The sequence below is a fragment of the Antechinus flavipes genome, chromosome 1, assembly GCF_016432865.1.
Source record: "Antechinus flavipes isolate AdamAnt ecotype Samford, QLD, Australia chromosome 1, AdamAnt_v2, whole genome shotgun sequence".
Taxonomy (NCBI): domain Eukaryota; kingdom Metazoa; phylum Chordata; class Mammalia; order Dasyuromorphia; family Dasyuridae; genus Antechinus; species Antechinus flavipes.
The window spans coordinates 589,008,361-589,030,211 of NC_067398.1; the positions used below are offsets into that span (position 1 = coordinate 589,008,361).

Genomic DNA, 21,851 nt, shown 5'->3' on the forward strand with positions numbered 1-21,851 from the left:
TTAACTTCTTTGAAACTGATCTTTGATATTGGCACTTGTGTTTTAAATTTTCTATTGAATTGTATCTAGGATATACTATAACATATTTAACATGTATAAGACTGCCTGCCATCTACCGTGTTTCCCTGATAATAAGACCTATCCCGAAAATAAGCCCTCCCCTTACTGTGTAAGATTCCTCTAAAATAAGCCCTCCCCCGAAAATAAGCCCTATTGAGATTGCTACTGTAGTGAAGGTGATCCCTTGCGCTACACACTACATTACGGTACCCTCTGTATGCACCGTCCCCCCCCCGCCCCTGGTGAAATGCACGCCGCTCTCCTCCGAGCTGCATCCAATTAGAGCTGCAGCAGTGAGCACGTCATCCTGTTCTTCCCCAGTGATTTGCTTGCTGGCGCCATTGAGAGCAGTGCCGTGGAGGAGAGCTGAGGCAGGACAACATAAAAACCCGGTATGTAAGTGGGAGTGAGGGGGCATGATGGAGGATAAAAGAAGAACTCAGGGGGAATGATGGAGGATAGAAGGAGCACTCAGGGAGCATGATGGGGTTAAAACATTATTGAATAAAGGTACTTTTTTTTGTTCACATTTACCTGTTTATTAAAACTGCTGTCAATGTTCATTAAAATAAGTCCTCCCCTGAAAATAAGCCCTCTGGTGTTTTTCTGTCCAAAAAAATAACAAGACAATGTCTTATTATCGGGGAAACATGGTACTACGCCATCTAGCTGCCCCCACAAGTCTAATTTTCAAAGAGTTATTTTTATCTTTAATATTCTATACCTCCTTTTCTAAATAGTTAACTTTTTTCCCCCGTAATCTATGCAGGACTAATATTTAAAAAGTCATTCAGCATCAATTTTTAAAATTTGGCCCATAATTGGAAATATATAAGATTTGACCCACAATTTGGAAATTGCTATTTTGTCATCAAAAATTGTAATTATTCCTACCATGTTCTTGGCATATCTAACTAAGTGTGCCTTTTGTTTTCATCTAGACACTGGTAAAACTTTTAAGTAGAAAAGGACTAATAATACATGTAGGTACCTCTGTCAGGGTTAAATCTATACTCTTCAGTTTCAGTTGTTTAACCCAATAGGGTCACACAGATAAGGATTTATCCTTTAAGAGTCAAAACTTTTTTTCATTTTTTTTGTCTTTATAATTAACTTCTAGCACAGCTCCTGGCACTTAGAAATCATTGGATACTTCTTTAATTTAATGTTATGGCCACTCCCCAGTAAGATTATGCTTTTCCTGACCTTCCCATTTCCCTGTTATTTCCCTGTTATCATTTATTGGTTTTATTTTTTTTAAAGAAGTTTTTCATAACCTGACCCCTTTCTACTTTTCCAGTCTTCTACAATTTACTCTTCTCCATATACTCCTTGATCCAGTTACACTGGCCTCCTTTCTCTTTCTCAAGCTTGATCCTATCTCTAGACTCCTGGTGTGTTCATTGGCTGAGCCTCTTTCTTGGAATGCTTTCTGTGCTCATCTCAACTTTCTGGCTTCCCTGCTTTTCTTTAAGTCTCAGCTAAAGTCCTATCTTCTGCAAGAAATTTTCCCTAGTCTTTCTTAACCTTAGTGCTTTCTCTTAAGGATTATCTCTAATTTATCCTACATCTTGTTTGTCTTTTGGCTCCCCTATTAGACCATGAGTTCCTTGGGAGGAGCAACTATTTTATTTGTCTTTCTTTGAATCCCCAGTACTTATCACAAAGTTTGGCACATAGTAAATGCCTAATAGATGCAGATTGTTGATTTGATTTCCTTATTTTTGTCAAGGATACTATAAAGCTTGCTGTTACCCAGGCTTGCAACCTCTTGCCATCCTTGACTCTTCACTCTCACTCATCCCAAATATCCACAATTGACAATTGTTCTTGTTTCACTCTCTACAGCCTCTCTCCCATCTTGGGATACACTGGAGAAGGAATTGGCAAAAGCCCACCCCATTATCTTTGCCAAAAAAACCCCAAGGACAGGGTAGGTCACTTAGAGTCTGACACAACTGAATAACAAATAAGAAGAGATTCTTCCCATTCACTCAGCTACCATTCAGATTCAGATCCTAATCATTTCTTGCTTAGACTATTATAATGGTCTCCTCATTGGTCTCTCTACTTCTAAGTTCTTATGCTAACCTCACTTCCATACAGTTGCCAAAATGATTTTTAGTAGGAACAGGTTTGATGATATCACTCCTAGTCCATAAGTTACAATGACTTCCTATTACTTTTGGAATGAAATATAGTATCCACTGTCATTTAAAAAACCTTCATCACCTGGCTTAAACCTGTTTTCCCTGCTTCATTTGTAAGCAACTCTCCTTCCGGCAGGATTTGGCTTGGCCAAATTGGCTTTCTTGCAATTCTTCCTCAGGTAGATTACTCCATCACATCTCCTTATCTTTGCATTGGCCTTCTCCATATCTAGAAGGCATTCTCCTTATCTTCACCTTTTAGAATCTCTTCTTATTTGTTATTCAGTTGTGTCAGACTCTAAGTGACCTACCCTGTCCTTGGTTTTTTTTTTTTTTTTTTTTTTTTTTTTGGCAAAGATACTGGGGTGGGCTTTTGCCAATTCCTTCTCCAGTGTATTTCCATTTTATAGACGAGGTCCTGGGGCAAATAGAGGTTAAATGACTTGCCTAGGGTCACACAGATAATAACTGTCTGAGGCCACATTTAAACTAAATCTTCCTGGCTCCTGCCTCCAAGGCCTATGTTGTATCCACTGCATCCCCTAGCTGTCCCTTAAGCTGCCTACTTTCCTTCAAGACTCAAGGTAAATACCTCTTTCTTCCTTAGGCTTTTTGTATGTGGTTCCCCATCCCTCTTCACAGCCCCTGAGCTAAGAATGTCTTTCCCATAAATTATCTTGAGTCTATTTTGTGTGCATATGTTTTACCCCCCAGTTAGACTAGAAGTTCCTCCAGGCCAAGGATAATTTGATCTTTTTCTTTGTATCTTTAGTTCTTAGAGCAGTGCCACTACAGAAAAGAAGCATAGGTTCCTCAGCAGATTGAATTGAGAAACTTTTCAATGCCTTAAATATGTAGCACTTGAGAATGAAACTTTTGCCTGGGCTTTGATATCTCTGAATTACTTTCTGGTTCTGCCTTTTCTGAGGAACTTTAAGCCATTTCACTTTGTCTCATAAAAACAGAACTGTGTATAGCTGTGGTGAGTTGTTGTAGTAAGCAGAGTTGTTCAAGCACCTTATTTGCCTCTCTCTAGTCAACATGGTTCTCCCAATATTCTTCCTCTACTCTGGGAAGTGTTAGCAAAAGAATCTATAACTTTCTGACTCTTTCCCTTGCCTTCCCCAACTTTCTCTTAGCTCTGAACCCCCCATTCAGAGACAACACTTTGGTTAAACAACTCAAATTTAAATCGATCTCTCTTTTCCCAAGATGTTTTCCCCCTCAATTGCTTCCTTCCAAACGCAATTCCATTAAGTAGACTTATACTAACAACTGGTAAACACTATGTATAAAGTAAACACTGAAAATGAGGAAAGGTAAATTGATTCTCCTAATGCACAAGGGAGAAGATTTCCATAAGAGAGCCCAAAAGGAGAGAGGGAGTATAGAATTATTGCTGTGAGGTCTGTAGTCTAGAGACTCTTTGTTATCTGTCCAGAGACTACTTGTACCTGATCAATAAATATGGCCCTGCTCTCGGAACCCTCAGCCTCATTCATCCTAGTGGCTACTTCTGCCTTCTCTACTGCCCTCCCAGCTTTTGGCAACTTCTTTCTCTTCTCCAGGTTAGTGCATCTTCTATGTTTCTCTAAGTTGGTGTTCCTTTTCAAGTGTGGCTCTTGCTGGGACTTTGTCCCCATATCAAATCTTTTAAAAAGCTACCTGAGAAGCATGGCCAATCATTGCTCAGTTGCTCCTTTTCTAATTTAACTGGTGGATTAATTTGGATTTCATAAAAGGCTCGTATCTTTATAGGCTAAATTTTTATGGTAAGCTGCGCCTTATAAAAAGGTGATTAGATGGTAGAGTGGCTAGAGTATCTGGCTTGAAGTCAAGAAGACTCACCTTCCTGACTTCAAAACTGACCTCAGACATTTACTGTGTGACCTTGAGCAAGTCACTTAACCCTGTCTGCCTCAGTTTCCAATCTATAAAATGAGCTGGAGGACAGTGTCTTTGCCATGAAAACCTCCAATGGGGTCACAAAGAGTCAGATATTGCTGAAATAACATGCCATACACACACACACACACACACACATACACACACACACACATATATATATATATATATATATATATAGAGAGAGAGAGAGAGAGAGAGAGAGAGAGAGAGAGAGAGAGCACTTCATTACTGAACACTTACTTTCTGTGATTAAGTCCTGGGATTTTGTAGACCATCTGCCTTACATGATAGTCAACAAACATTTGTTAAGCACTTAACTATGTGCCAGCTAAATTCTGGGGTTACAAAGACAAAGCCAAGAGAATCCTAGACCTCAAGAAGTCTATATCCTAATGAGGAAGATAAGATAGCATAATATAGTGTATAAAACAATGTGTCTGGAGTCAGAAGATGTGGGTGTAAACACTATATGTATAACATTGGAAAATTAACTCATTTAAGGCTCAGGTTCTTTATCTATGAAATGGGGAAGGGGGGAAGATTAGACTCAATGACCTCTGAAGTCTCTTCCAGTATAAATCTATGATCCTATATGCAGAAGATGCATATAGAATTGATGACCTGGTTTATAGCCTAACTTGCAGACATATTAACTTTAGAAATATATTAGATAATAATCATAAGCTAGGATCAAATCTCATATTGAGGGTATTTGGCCCTTTACCATAGAAAATTATGGAAGGAAAAGGTTTTTTCAAGTTTATTTAAAGGGGAAGGCTCTAGCAACTAGGGGAAATGAGAAAAGCCTCTTTCTCAAAGGGGCATCTGTAAGTTAAGTGTTGAAGAGAATAAAGATTTCTTAAAATGTGGAAGTGAGGAAGGAGAACATTCCAGACATCGCAGAGAGTCATTTGCCTCTTGCGAAGGTGAAAAGATGGGCAATAGTTCAATTGAGAATGAGTCTGTAATGAGTAATGTATAAGAAGTCTTCAAAGGTAGAAAAGAGGACTGATTATGGATAGCTTTAAATATCAAGTAAAAATAATTTATATTTTATCTTAGATATAATAATAACTATTATATTAAATAGGGGGTGCACAATGATCATAGGAAAACTACTTTTTGGCAACTAACCATATTTTGGAAAGGGAGAGACTTGAGGCAAAGGAACCAATTATAAGGCTTTGAAAGACTAGATATAATCACAAAAACAGAAATGTCATATATGAAGCCCAAAGCTACATGTGGCCCACAACACTCCTGAATCCATCCTGAAACAAAGTAAAATGTAATTGGGGGCGGCTAGATGACACTGGATAGAATGCTGGCTTGGAGTCAGAAGGACCCAAGTTCATATCTAATCTTAGAAATGTATTAACTGAGTGATCCTAGGCAAGTCACTTAACTCTAATTGCCTCAAAAAATGTAATTTAGAAATATCTAAATACAATAACATAGATAATATTAATATAAGATTTTATAAGCCAATACTAAATCACTACTGGGATAGAGCAGATCCTTCTATCTGGTTTATTGGCACCTATTTCTATTTGAGTTTGACAACATTGCTATGGGGAGCCTCCATTTCACAAAATGGGGGTTTGCTCCAAGATTGCCAAAGAGAAAATTGTTGTGAGAGACACAGCATAAAAAAGTCAAAAAATCTAATTATGTTAAGAAGTAAGAGTGGCTAAGAAATGATGACTTTCTGAAAGTCACATTAGTGCCTTAGTTAATCATTGGGATTTTGCTTATCAGCTAAGTAAGAAAAGATCAAAGGAGTGTTAAAGAAAAAAAAAGACTTTGCCCTTTTCTTTATAGGGACCTAAAGATAGATTATATCAGTTAGGAAGACTCAGTATAGGTTATTGTTATTTCACTTTTTTTCTTTGTAACCCTATTTGGGGTTTTCTTGGCAAAGGTACTGGTGTGATTGCTATTTCCTTCTCCAACTCTTTTTACAGGTAAAAAAGCTGAGGTAAGCAAGTTTTAAAGTGACTTGCCCATCATCACACAACTAATAAGTATCCAAGGCCATATTTGAAGTCTAGAAGATTACTTCTGGACTTGAGGCCCGACATCTAATCTGCTTGCATCATCTGGCTGCCCCATTAATAGAGGTAGATGAACTCAAGAAGGGTGTGGGCCAAGTTAGTTAACAGAGATAATCAACATGGCCCTAAGGTAGTTGCTTCTCTAACTCTTCTCTACACATTCATTTACATGGACCAATAGGAGACAGAAATGAATACAAATTTATGTTGTACTTACTATGTGCCTGATGTTGCTACACAGCTAAGTGCTTTTTACAAATATTATATCATTTGGTTCTCACAACAATCTTGTTGGGTAGGTGCTATTATTCTTCTTATTGTAGGAATAAGGAAACATTAAATTCTATTATAAAATTGGACTTGTATTCTTTTTAGAATAGGAAAAATATGATAAACTGAGTTGAAAACTTTTAAATGAGAGAGCTTTTGAAAGTACAGTTCCATAATATCCCTCTTTTAACCAGCATTACTCCTTTAAGAATACTCCTCTCTTGTATCCAAGAAGCAAGTAACTTGATTTCCAATTACAGGGCCATTGTTGATATAGCTCCTAATTGTTTTTATATAATAGAGATAAATTGATAGATGTAGATATAGGGAAGCTAGGTGGTGAAGTGGGTAGAATTCTGGGCCTGGAATCAGGAAAATTTATCTCCCCAAGTTCAAATCTGGCCTCTGATACTTACTAGTTGTGTGAGACCCTGGGCAAATCACAATCCTATTTGCCTCAGTTTCTTCATCTGGAAAATGAGTTGGAGAAGAAGATGGCAAACTGCCAAGAAAATCCTAAATGGGGTCCCAAAGAGTCAGACATGACTGAAAAATGACTTGAATAACAACATGTAATTTGTATTATATTCATGTATTCATGTATTATATGCTTAATTAGGACATTTCTGATAGAAATCATTTTAATATGATGAACTGAATAGTTGATTCTTTTTTTAAAAATGTTAATTGAATTAAAAATATCTTTGCTTAGATTAACATCAATAGATTAAGCTCATTGAGGGCCGTAGTTCCCATCTAGCAGCTATATTTCCATTCGTAAGACTTTTAGCACTTCATGTTACTTTTCTGATGCTGAACTATATCTAAAACCTTTAATTTTCAACCTTTAGTCACAGGAATTAAGTTCATGTTTAAAGATCTTGACTCTATATTTTGTACTTCCAAAACTTTTTATTCATTCTTCTTTAATTTCAGTATTAACAGTAGTGCCTAGAATTGGGCTACTATTTTTTTTTTCCTACTATCTTTCTAGGGACTGTCACATACCACATGGAATAGAGACCCAAACTTAAGTTTGAGATTTAGGATCAGATAAAATGAAATAGTTCTGTATCAATTCTCTTAGCTTTGCATTGTTTTGTTTCTTAAATAATACTTAAAACTTTCCAGCCTTTTTTACATTTATCTCATATCCTTCTCATGATGTTTCATGTGATATGTAGAGTGTTTATGATTTCAGATGACCACATGGAGTGAGAGAAGATTTATATGACTATCATATTTTGTCTCATATCATAGTACATTGAGCTTTCCATTTGGACAATGTTTTCTCTACTCAGGTGGCATTTTTATGTTCTTTGCAATTATTTTCCTACTTCTTTCTAGCAATCAATTTTATTATTTAATATTTATGGGAAACCAGTTGGTGGCCTCGGGGGGTAGAACACTGGGCTTGGAGTAAGAAGATCTGAGTTCAGATCTGACTCTCAGATGCTACTGGTTTCATGACGCTGGGTAAGTCACTTAACCTCATTTTTCTCAACTGTAAAATGGAGATAATAGCTAGCTCCCAGAGTTGTTATGAAGATAAACTGAGATAATATTATGAAATGCTTATTCCTTTCTCCCCACCCTTATGTGAAACTTCATTTCTATAAAAGTATTACACCACTATTATATTACAGATTAGTAGTGTGAATCAGAAGCAATGAATCAATACAATCATTATGGAAAAGAATTTGGAATTATACAAATAAAGTAACTAAAATATCTGTATCCTCTGATCCAGAAACTGTTCTACTAGGCATATAACCCAGAAGGCTTCAGTTTATATAAATTAAAATTTTTATAGCAATACTTTTTACGTTAGCAAAGAATTGGAAACAGATGTCCATTGGTTTAGTAAGATGTTGACAATTGAGTTACATAAATGTAATGGAATATAAGAATATATAAAAAATGATGATAGTGATGAATACATAGAGACATGGGAAGATTTACATTAAAAAATTCAGAATGAAGTAAGCAGATAATCAAGAAATGAATCTGTAAAATGACTTTGTTGCTACTGACTAGAACAATGCAAATGAAAGAAACCACCAGAAAACAGAAGAAAATGAATATTGTAAAATTACAAAGAGTAAGCATGGCCCTAAAGAAGAGATACAAGAAGATATCTCCTTCAGTTGCATAGGTAGGAAAATCCAAGAACATCACAGATATTTTCTTTTTTTTTTTTTCCCTTCTTTTTTGGTGGGGAAGAAGGATAGAGGGAGAGAGGAAGGCAATCAAAGTTAAGTAACTTGCTTAAGATCACACAGCTAGTAAAGTGTCTAAAGCTGTTTTTGAACACAGGTCCTCTTGACTCCATAGCTGGTACTCTATTCACTATGCCACCTAGCTGCATTTGCAGGTATTTTCAATGTTATCAATCAGTTTTGCTGATCTTTTTCCCATCCTCTTTTTTTTTTTTCTTTAGCAATATTCTTTGCTATATACTAGAAAAAATTTAGGCAATTTAAAAATAAAAGGTATAAAAAATTAATTTTTAAAGAAGATAAAACATTTGTAAAGTTATTCTCAAACTTTAGAACATTGTATACATGTAAGATATTATTGTGATTCTCTTTAAATTGATAATATTCATTTCTCTAGTTCTCTCCTTATAGTGAGGTCTTTGTTTACCAACTACATTCTTTTTCCTTTTTTTTTTTTTAAATAACTTTTTATTGACAGAACCCATGCCAGGGTAATTTTTTTACAACATTATCCCTTGCACTCACTTCTGTTCCTATTTTTCCCCTCCCTCAACCCCCTCCCCCAGATGGCAAGCAGTCCTATACATGTTAAATAGGTTACAGTATATCCTGGATACAATATATGTGTGCAGAACAGAACAGTTCTCTTGTTGCACAGGGAGAATTGAGTTTTAAATAACCCGGGAAGAAAAACAAAAATGCAAGCAGTTTATATTCATTTCCCAGTGTTCTTTCTTTGGGTGTAGCTGCTTCTGTCCATCCTTGATCAATTGAAACTGAATTAGCTCTCTTTATCGAAGAGATCCACTTCCATCAGAATACATCCTCAAACAGTATCATTGTTGAGGTATATAGTGATCTCCTGGTTCTGCTCATTTCATTCAGCATCAGTTCGTGTAAGTCTCGCCAATCCTCTCTGTATTCATCCTGCTGATCATTTCTTACAGAACAATACTATTCCATAACGTTCATATACCACAATTTACTCAACCATTCTCCAATTGATGGGCATCCATTCATTTTGCAACTTCTAGCCACTACAAACAGGGCTGCCACAAACATATTGGCTCATACAGGACTCTTTCCCTTCTTTAGTATCTCTTTGGGGTATAAGCCCAATAGAAACACTGCTAGATCAAAGGGTATGCACAGTTTGATAACTTTTTGAGCATAGTTCCAAATTACTCTCCAGAATGGCTGGATGTGTTCCCTATTCCACCAACAATGTATCAGTGTCCCTGTTTTTCCACATCCCCTCCAACATTCCGCATTATCTTTCCCTGTCATTCTAGCCAATATGACAGTTTTGTAGTGGTATCTCAGAGTTGTCTTAATTTGCATTTCTCTGATTAATAATGATTTGGAGCATATTTTCATATGGCTATAAATAGTTTTAATTTCTTCGTCTGAGAATTGTCTGTTCATATCCTTTGACCATTTATCAATTGGAGAATGACTTGATCTCTTATAAATTAGAGTCAATTCTCTATATATTTTGGAAATGAGGCCTTTATCAGAACCTTTGACTGTAAAAATGTTTTCTCAGTTTATTGTTTCCCTTCTAATCTTGTCTGCATTAATTTTGTTTGTACAAAAACTTTTCAATTTGATATAATCAAAATTTTCTATTTTGTGGTCAATAGTGATCTCTAGTTCTTCTTTGATCATAGATTCCTTCCTCTTCCACAGGTCTGAGAGGTAAATTATCCTATCCTCTTCCAATTTATTTATAATCTCATTCTTTATGCCTAGGTCATGAACCCATTTTGACCTTATCTTGGTGTACGGTTTTAAGTGTGGGTCAATGCCTAGTCTCTGCCATACTAATTTCCAATTTTCCCAGCAATTTTTGTCAAATAACGCGTTCTTATCCCCAAAACTGGGGTCTTTGGGTTTGTCAAACACTAGATTATTAAAGTTATTGGCTGTTTTATCCTTTGAACCTAACCTGCTCCATTGATCAACTAGTCTATTTCTTAGCCAATATCAGATGGTTTTAGTAACTGCTGCTTTATAATATAATTTTAGATCTGGTACAGCTAGGCCACCTTCATTTGATTTTTTTTTTCATTAATTCCCTTGAAATTCTTGACCTTTTGTTTTTCCATATGAACTTTGTTATTATTTTTTCTAGGTCATCAAAATAGTTTTTTGGGAATCTGATTGGTATAGCACTAAATAAATAGATTAGTTTAGGTAGTATTGTCATCTTTATTATATTTGCTTGCCCAATCGAAGAGCATTTAATAGTTTTCCAGTTGGCTAGTCAGATTTAATTTGTGTGAAAAGTGTTTTGTAGTTTTGTTCATAAAGTTTCTGATTTTCCCTTGGCAGATAGATTCCTAAATATTTTATACAATCAGTAGTTATTTAAATGGAATTTCTCTTTGTAACTCTAACTGTTGGGTTTTGTTAGTGATATATAAGAATGCTGATGACTTTTGTGGGTTTATTTTGTATCCTGCAACTTTGCTAAAGGTGTGGATTGTTTCTAATAACTTTTTAGTAGAATCTCTGGGGTTCTCTAAGTATACCATCATATCATCAGCAAAGAGTGATAATTTGGTTTCCTCATTGCCTATTCCCTTAATCTCTTTCTCAACTCTTATTGCCAAAGCTAGCATTTCTAATACAATATTAAATAGTCATGGTGATAGTGGGCAACCTTGTTTCACTCCTGATCTTATTGGGAATGGTTGCAGTTTGTCCCCATTACATATGATGCTTACTGCTGGTTTTAAATAGATGCTACTCATTATTTTAAGGAAAAGTCCATTTATTCCTATACTCTCAAGAGTTTTTAATAGGAATGGATGTTGGATTTTATCAAATGCTTTTTCTGCATCTATTGAGATCATATGTTTTTTGTTAATTTGATTATTAATATGGCCACGTATACTGATAGTTTTCCTAATATTGAACCATCCCTTCCTTCCTGGTATAAATCCTACTTGATTGTGGTGTATTATCCTGGGGATGATTTTCTGTAGCCTTTTTGCTAATATCTTATTTAAGATTTTACCATCAATATTCATTAGGGAGATTGGTCTATAATTTTCTTTCTTTGTTTTCAACCTGCCTGGTTTAGGTATCAGTACCATGTCTGTGTCATAAAAGGAATTTGGTAGGACTCCTTCATTCCCTAGTTTTTCAAATAGCTTATAAAGCATTGGGGCTAATTGTCTTTGAATATTTGGTAGAATTCACATGTAAATCTATCTGGTCCCGGGGATTTTTTTTAGGAGTTGATTAATAGCTTGTTCTATTTCTTTTTCTGAAATGGGACTATTTAAGCAATTTACTTCCTCCTCTGATAATCTGGGAAGCCTATATTTTTGGAGGTAGTCATCCATTTCACTTAGGTTATCAAATTTATTGGCATAAAGTTGGGCAAAGTAACTCCTTATTATTTCTTTAATTTCCTCTTCATTGGTGGAAAGTTCTCCCTTTTCATTTTTAAAATTACTAATTTGATTTTGCTCTCTCCTTTTTCTAATCAGATTTACCAAAGATTTATCAATTTTATTGGTTTTTTTCATAAAACCAACTCTTAGTTTTATTTATTAGTTCAATAGTTTTTTTACTTTCTCTATTATTAATTTCTCCTTTTAATTTTAGAATTTTAAGTTTAGTAATTGATTGGGGGTTTTTAATTTGGTCTTTTTCTAGCTTTTTAAGTTGAAGGCCCAATTCATTGATCTTTTCTTCCTCTATTTTATTCAAGTAAGCCTCTAAGAACATAAAATTTCCCCTTATTACCACTTTGGCTGCATCCCATAAATTTTGGCATGATGTCTCACTGTTGTCATTATCTTGAGTGAAATTATTAATTGTGTCTATAATTTGCTGTTTCATCCAATCATTCTTTAAAATTAGATTATTTAGTTTCCAATTACTTTTTGGTCTATTTACACCTAACTCTTTGTTGAAAGTAATTTTTATTGCATTGTGATCTGAAAAGAAAGCATTTACTATTTCTGCCTTCCTGCATTTAATTTTGAGGTCTTTATGTCCTAATATATGGTCAATTTTTGTGTAGGTTCCATGAACTGCTGAGAAGAAAGTATACTCCTTTCTGTCACCATTCAGTTTTCTCCAGAGATCTATCATACCTAATTTTTCTAATATTCTATTTACCTCTTTAATTTCTTTCTTATTTGTTTTGTGATTTGATTTATCTAAATCTGAGAGTGCAAGATTGAGATCTCCCACTATTATAGTTTTGCTGTCTATTTCTTCTCGCAACTCTCTTAACTTCTCCTTTGGAAAGTTAGATGCTATACCACTTGGTGCATATATGTTTAGTACTGCTATTGCTTCATTGTCTAGCATTGTCTAGCAAGATATAGTTTCCTTCCTTATCTCTTTTAATTAGATCAATTTTTGCTTTTGCTTGATCTGAGATAAGTATGGCTACCCCTGCTTTTTTGACTTCACCTGAAGCATAATAGATTCTGCTCCATACATTCTTTTTCCTATGAGAGGGTTCCATAGTTCATGTCTTTTATTTTTCCACATTTAAGATTTGTGTCCATTTCCTTGGCCAAGTCTACTTGACTCCTGTCAATTTCTCTGTGAAAGTTTGTGTAGTATAGTGAATAGAGAATTGACTTTGGAATCAGGATAACTTGGGTTTAAGCCCACATCTATGGTATGTCCTGGCTATGTGATCTTGGACAAGTCTCTTAATCCCTCAATGCCCTGGATAATTTGCCAAGTATTATATGTTGCAGAGAAGGTGCCATTTGTAGAATGAAGGTGAAATTTATACAAGTTCCTGACCAAGAATTCCCTATATTTATGAAATTTCTAGTTAGGAAAAAGAGAAATCTTCACAGTTTTACTTACTAAATGTACTTTGATTTAAAAAGGAAAAAAAAAAAAGTACTTCTTTTTCCCCTTGCCATTAAAAAATGTCTCTTGTTTGAGCTATAATATGTAGTCAGATGGAGAACCCATAATGCTCATTCAACACTATCTACATATTTGATATACATTATAAATGAGTGATGATCTGGGCCCAGAAATGACAAGAAGGAAGAGGGTAGTTAGGGTTGTCAATGAGAAATGAAAAAGTTCTTTTCACTTCTCTCTAAAATAAAAACCCACCTTTTTAATACCAGTATTTTCCAAAGTATTGGACTTGGCAGCAGAAAGACCCAAGGCATTGAGTGACTTTAGGCAAGTCCCTTTTCTTGTTTCAGCCTTAGTTTCCTTATGTGTAAAATGGGAATAAAGTAACACCTGCTGGATAAGTTTGTAGTGCTTATCAAATGAGGTAATATATATATATATATATATATGTGTGTGTGTGTGTGTGTGTGTGTGTGTTTGTGTGTATATATATATATTAGTATTTTGCAAACTTCAAAGAGCCACAGAAATGCTAGTTATTATCACATTATGTAAAGTAATTGTTATTAGTAATAATATGGTCTTTGAAGAACCATTATCACAGAGGTCAGTGGAGAAGAGATGCATTGTGAGTATGGACATCAACATCTTGCCTTTGGGTAGTTTCTCAGCCTAGAGAGCCTGGAGAGTAATTCCTTTTACTTAGCTCCATTTAACTGGAAAGTCTAAGAGACAAGATTAGAATCTAAAAAGCTAAATGATCATCAACTGATAAGCAGTTGCCAGGTGGCTAGCAATTCCAAACATATATAGTTTTATACAGCTTTAAGGCAAATAGCGAAAGGAGCCTAGGTGAGGCTGCTCAACCACATTCTGTATTTGGGAAGTTGAGTAATAGAGACAGGATACCAGATGATTTGTTGGGGAGTGGGGAGGAGAATGTCTTAACCTAGGTGGTACACCAAGATTAGATCTCTACTGGTTAGGCATGTTTTCCTGTTACTGATCTCATTACTCCATCAGAATACCATCTAAGGATAGTGGAAGCCTCCCTTAAAGTTGGAATCAGACTGAGAGTTTGTCTTCACTTACATAACCCTGCAGGCTACATTTCTCCGACCTCTAAGCTACTAATTCTGGAGAAATATTTTCCCCAAACTCACAATACTGAGGTTTTGTCCATTTCCTCCACAAATGAAGAATTATGTTGAAGGAACAGAAGATATCATTAGAAAAATATAAAACAAACAAACAAAAAAAGTGGGCCAAGGCTGTTGTCTTTTGACATTCATTCTCAAAGAGAACCAATGACATTGGTTTTAAGTGAGTCAGAGCTGGGCAAAGTCCTTAGCCTGACTTCTTCTGGATCATTGCAGTCCAGTGACAAAACAAAGATCAAGATAACTGGTAGTCATATTAGGAGAATGAGGGATAACTGAAGGATAGCCCGTAAAATCCACTTGTATCCACTCAACATGAAGAGAATGCAAGGAAGATCCCAGCATATGGCGTAACATGGTGTAAGATTTATGGGAATACATGGGCAAGAGTTACAAAGTCTGAGTAGAAATGGATGGGTTGCAATCTACATAATTGAATGAGATAACAGATTCATTAGAATCTTGGAATCTCTTGTCATGAAAGTTTAATATACAGCCATTCACCTTGATATATTTGTTGTATTAGCAAAAATGCTGTTTTTCATATCTTTTATTTTTTTTTAATATACTCTCCTTTTTCATTGTTAACTACTTTTTGGGAACACCATTTTATTGATTTTCTCTTCTTTGATTCTTCTTGAATCAAAGCCTCACCTTTGATTTTCCTGGTTCACTACATAAGAAATGTCAAGTTCTCCTGAGTGGGGCCCAAACCAAATTAAATTGTAATTGGGATATATTTAACAAAATAAACAATGGAACACAAATAATATTATTGTGTGGTTTTCTAAGTCAATATGCAGCCAGTGGGGATGTATAGATAATTTAGAGTCCCCATTTCTATTTGAATTTGACACAACTCAACCTCATTTTCTTAGACTAATGCAATTATTATAGTTTTAAAACTAGGAAGGATTATATATGTAATAGAGTCCAACTCTTTTTGTTTTGTAGATAAAGAAAAAACAAAAAACTGAAGCCTTGAGAGCTTAAGTGACCTGCCCAGGGTTATACAGCTACTGAGTATCCAAAGGCAAGATTTGAACCCAGAACTTCTTGATTTTGATCTCAACACTATTTTCATTACACAAGTGTGCCAGTGAAGAAAACCCTTTTTCCTAATTACTTCTTTCCATATTTTTTTATGATTGTTTTTCTCTTAATAAGATCTTTTATTATCTTTTCTTATCTTCACTCACTTGCTTTCCAATAAACTATAACATTTCAGACTTGTGTCCTGAAACATTATACTATATGGACCAATTTGCATTTCTTTTCTTTAAGCTTTTATCTCACTTACATGTACAAGATTGTTTAATTTTTTAACTTTACATAATGTAAATGTAATGTAGTTATTGCTAGATTAGTTGTGGACAAGCTATAAATTATCGCTGTGTTACAAATCATAGTAATAAATGTTCATTGGCCAGGGCCCAAACCACAGACAAAAAATCTTACTATGCTCTGAAGGTCATGGCATTTGAATTTTTTCAGACCTTGAAAAACAGGTAATTTTAAGGATAGCAATTCTGCTAGGAGAATCCACTGCCCTCCAATTCCTTGAGTAGAAACTGGAAGGATAACAGTTATGCACTTACATTTATCTGAACACAAAAATAGGAAGAAGCCTCCCAAGTATCAACACAAAGGAATAATCGTGTTCCACTTCCTTTCAGGTAGAACTCAAGTTTGTGCAAAGGAGTCCCAGGGGTTTTATGGAAAAAGGCCTTAATGTTGGACAAGAAACCCTGAAGATCCATTCACTTTGCTTTTTTTGTCAGCCATATATGATGTGTATAAATAGCAATAAAATGGTAAGGAGTCAAAATTTAATTATATTACATTATCAAAAATTTTTATTTATGTAGAACTAATTCATTCAATAATGGATGATACACAATTGATTGCCACTCAACCTTGGCAAAGTATATACAAAATAACTAATATTCATTTATAATGTTCATTTATTTTTTCTATGAATATTTTTGTACCAATTGGCTCATTGTGTACATTAGATAAAAACCAGTAAGTTTGAATAGATAAAGAAACCAAAATGTTAAAAATTTGAATTCCAAGAAAAAGCTAGTCTCAACCCTTGGCTCAACCTTGTGCCAAAATCTGTTACACTGGGAGATAACTTGATTGAATAGCCATTGATAACATTTCTTCACAACATGGGTAGCTCTATCCAGAGCCCTGAGTCTAGAGTGATGTCATTCTGGGGAAATAGAATTAATCATAGAATGAGATTAAGTTTAAGGGTTCAAGTAGGAAGCTCATAGATTTCTTTAGGTTTCTCTCCTGTGAGCACAATTGTCCTAGGTATCCAAAAGGGGTACAATCACCAGAACAGAGCCAATTTCATCATTTCTGGCAGGAATATCCAGTTACTTGGCTGATAGGGAGAACTCTAGGCATTATAGGTCAAAGTACAAAGTCAGAGTCAGTCGGTGGGTCAGAAGCTACAGGATATATAAGAAATTGGATTCAGAAGCAAAAAGTACAAGGTAATTCTGCTGGGATTCAAGATTGAAACCTTGGATAGCACCAAATGGAAAAAGACTATAAATAACTTTAAACGAAAACCAAACCAAACTAAACCAAATCAAACCAAAACATAAAACTGGAAGGAAGCATGATACAGTGAAAAGATTTCTTGATTTGGAGTTCAGAGGCTTTTAGGGTTCAAAGCCAAGTTCCACTGTACACAGTTGTGACCTGGGATGAATCATTTAATTGCTACAGTTCTCAGTTTCCACATCTGTAAAATGAGCTAGAGAAGGAAATGACAACTGCCAAGGAAACCTCAAATGAGGTCATAGAGTCGGACACAATGGAAATGAGTGAATAGCAACAATGACAAACAATAAGGTATTGGGTTAGATGATTTTTATAGGTTTTTGTAAGTGTCAATCTGTGATATTATGATGAAACAAATGTCTAGTTTTAACATCAAATCTCTAATATGAAAGAAATAGTAATTCAATCATAGTACTCCCCAAACTCTGATCCCAAATTATGACTATTGAACCTCATATAAAATGAATCAAATTGTTAATAATCCTTTGATTCTGACAAATGTTATGGGGAGGTAACATATCATGGGGCAAAAGTTCTGATTTGGAGCCTAGGAACCTATGTCCCTTCCTCCATCTCTGCTCTCCTTGTATGACCTGGAACAAAGCTCTTATCTTTTTTAGATTTTAGTTTCCTTATCTGTAAAATAATAGGGCTAGATTTGATTATTTCTGAAACGTATGCATGTATGAAATGTATCTTGAAATGTATGATCTATGAGCTAATAGCATTAAAATGTGAATTATTACATCTGATACTGTTCCCAATTATGCACTGCTATATATCAAATATGCTCTTTTAAAATATATTATAAATGAATTTTTGTTAATACTTTCTGGGGGTTTTTTTGTGTATCGTCTTCATTTCCCAACATCTTCTCTGCCACCTTGAAAACCATTTTCCCCCTAACAAAATAAAAATGAAAGAGAATGTAATGCACTCTGGAGATAGTTTGGTAGCAAAACAAGTCTCCCAGGTCTAGCACATAGACTCCTGGGCCTTGGAGTGTAGTAGCTTAAAGAGAAGTTTCTTCTCGGCTTAGGGGGAAAAAAAGAGGAGTATTGTGCAATTTGTACTGAATTGATGGGATAATGCAGTTCTGTAGGAAGATTGAGTAGGAGAAAGTTCAGTGAGGCACTTCAGGGGAACTGTGCTACACGTTGTGGAGCCAGCAGCATCTTCTCTCTCTAACACCTGAGGAGTTGATGGGAGGATAACAATGGTGATTGGAAAGATAGGGATTGCTTATGATCTTAGAGGTTTGCCCTGTGTCATCTGAGCTCAAACCATAAAGAAACACTTGACTTTATTTTCTCATCCGCTTTCCCCTTCCATCCAAAAGGGAAGAAATTTAAATCCAAAGATTCTTGTTTTCTTTTTTATTTTCTTTTTGCTATTTCAATGGCATTTCTGAAAGCCTAATTTCACTAGATAAAATAAGAGAACAATTTTAATTGTCCTCCATTTGTATCTTTAAATTGCAGAGAAAAAAGCTGGACAAACTTTGGATATTTAGCTTCACAGGTTATAACTGCCTGAAAACACATACTTTTTTTAAATTTTATTTTATTAATTGCTAAATGCTTCTTGGGAGTGTAAGAAGCTTTTTTTTTTAAATGTATATTTTATTAATAACTCTTAATTTTCCAAAAGAACCCAGAAGGGATTCCACATGAATTTGGGGTCATTTTCTCTAGATACCCAAGTCTAGCACCCATGGGTGCTTATAAGCTAACAAGGAATAGGAAGGGAAGTTTTGACGTAATAAGTACTCACTTACTTGAGTAAATAGACTCAAAGGTATATCTTCACCTAAAGTCAAATCAGAGTTGAAGAGAAAGGAATAGTTTGGAAAGTATATAGTCAAGATGAAGAATAAAGTCCCAGGGAATTCTAAGTTAAATGGCTTTTCTCTTCCTTGGCCATGGTCTTTAAAGTTTTGGTTTGGAAAGATGAAAAGAGGACCGAGGGAGGCTAAATAACTTACTTGATATCCTGGGATTGCAAAATGGTAGAAGCAGGATTAGAGTCCAGGCATTTCAGCTTCCAGTTTATCTGAATGTTATTTCCTTCCAACAATTAATGTACTATAGTTGTCTGATATGGAGGTTACACAGGAATAATTAGATGTATGCTATTAGGAAATAAGAGTCCATCTTGGTCCCATTTACTTGCTCTACAATACATTCTAAGCAGATAGTGTCATTCTATATCTATGATGATAATTCCAATACCTGATGAAAGGGAAGGAGGTATGACAAATTCAGGCTTAAATTCATCATATTAGACAAATAGAATATGATAATAGGATTGTGAGTTTAGATCTTAAATGGACCTGGGTTCAACTTCCTCATTTTGCAGTTGAGGAAATTAAGACCCAAACAATATGCCCAAAGTTATATTGGTAAATGACAACCTGGGATCAAACCCAGATTTTCCAACTTTTTCCACTGTATGACACTATTTCTCTGATGTTAGCCATAGTCACCACTTGAAATGAAAGAAAAAACTTACACTTGGGGAAAGTTTCATTTGCAAACTCAGAAAAAGCCAAGTACATTCTTGAGATTGTCTTTTGAACAAAAACACACTCTGGAACAACCTTCTGAATGTTTTCCTTCATTAATTTGGGATCATAGGACTACAGTATCAAAGCTAAAAGGGAAGTCAGAATCTGTCTAGTCCAAATGTCTCAGATTATATGACTGTCCAAAATCACAAAGGATGTTAAGAGTCAGAGATGAGATTGAAACCAGATCCCCTGAACCCCACCATCACTATCTCATCTGGCACAATCTAAAGACAGTTTGTCTTTATCACTGCTGTTAATGTGCCTGGGTATAGGCAATTACAGAGCTGGGCATATAGCAAGTATCTAAAGTTCATCTAAGGCTTTAGGTAGAATTTTGAAATTTTCTCTGCTTGTGCTGTTGAGTCGTTTGGGAGTTTCTTTACAAAGATACTGGAGTGGTTATTTCTTTTTCAAGCTCATTTTATGGATAAGGAACTGAGGTAAATAGAGTTAAGTGACTTTCTCAGGGTCACACAGCTAGTGTCTGAGACTCATGAAGATATCTTCGTAGTTCCAATCTACTGCACCACAAATTACTTTTATTGTTTACTTATTAACTTTTTTTAAAATTAATCACTCTTTAGCTATTGCTGAAATTAGCTTCTGATCCAGATACTTATTTTCTAGATAAGCTCCTCTAAGCTTCATTATGATGAGTTGATATCAGTCCCACCCCTCTCACTCTAGAAAATCAAAGCTCTAGGACAGCAAATGCTGCTCTCACATGTGTGTCTTTCCTTTCCCAAATATGCACCTTCTTTCTCTTGGTTTCCAAGTTCTGCAGATTTTGCAGTCATCAGACTCAATAATTCAAATCAACAAGCATTTACTTAAGCCTTAGGCTAGGTACTGTGTCAAGTAGTAGGGATGTGAAGACCCAAATGAAAAAATTCCTGCCCTTAAAGAGATCACAATTTATTAGCAAGGATATATGCACAGAGAAGCAATGAGAAGGAAATTGGAGAAGAGGGTATACTAGGAACTGGAGGAATTGAGGAAAGTGGAACAGAAAAGAGGGCCTCTGTAATGAGGCTTTAAAGAAGTGAGAACTCCAAGAGGTAGAGGTAAGGTAGAGGGATTCCAAGCATGAAAGCTGCTGCCTTATGCAAATGCACTAAAGGAATTCTTTGCTAGAGCAGCCGTAGTCCTGGGCCTGAAGTCTGAATGATTTATCTTCATGAGTAGTTAGCTGTTTGACCCTGGGCAAATCACTTGATTCAATTTGCCTCAGTTTCTTATGAGCTGGAAAAGCAAATGGCAAACCATTCCAATATCTTTGCTAAGAAAACCCCCAAATGGAGTCATGAAGAATCGAACAATAGCAATAAATTCTTTATAAAATCTCTTATGAGATAGTTCTCTTTGTGTGAGAGAGAAGGAAGAGAGGACCAAGAAAAAATGAAGGGTGATGACAAAACAAAAGACATCAATAAAAATCTATTAAAAACATTGGGGTGGGGGAGAAATGGGATTCTTTTTTTTTAATATTCTAAATTTTATTTTATTTAATAATAACTTTATATTGACAGAATCCATGCCAGGATAATTTTTTACAACATTATCCCTTGCACTCGCTTCTGTTTCGATTTTTCCCCTCCCTCCCTCCACCCCCCGCCCCAGATGGCAAGTAGTCTTATATATGTTAGATATGTTGCAGTATATCCTAGATACAATATATGTTTGCAGAACCGAACAGTTCTCTTGTTGCACAGGGAGAATTGGATTCAGAAGGTAAAAATAACCCGGGAAGAAAATCAAAAATGCAAATAGTTCATATTCGTTTCCCAGTGTTCTTTCTTTGGGTGTAGCTGTTTCTGTCCATCATTTATCCATTGAAACTCAGTTAGGTCTCTTTGTCGAAGAAATCCACTTCCATCAGAATACATCCTCATACAATATCATTGTCGAAGTGTATAATGATCTCCTGGTTCTGCTCATTTCACTTAGCATCAGTTCATGTAGGTCTCTCCAAACCTCTCTGTATTCATCCTGCTAGTCATTTCTTACAGAACAATAATATTCTATAA

General features: G+C 35.3%; 1 long non-coding RNA gene across 2 annotated transcripts in view; it reads left to right on the top strand.

Moving 5' to 3' along the window:
• Positions 1–18,125, top strand: part of LOC127544351 (uncharacterized) — an 86,785-nt gene extending 68,660 nt beyond the window's left edge. For both annotated transcript variants that reach the window (XR_007949429.1, XR_007949428.1), the window contains one exon: positions 16,352–18,125. This is a non-coding gene — a long non-coding RNA (uncharacterized LOC127544351). The remainder of the gene's footprint in view (positions 1–16,351) is intronic.
• The last annotated feature ends 3,726 nt before the right edge of the window (positions 18,126–21,851 follow it).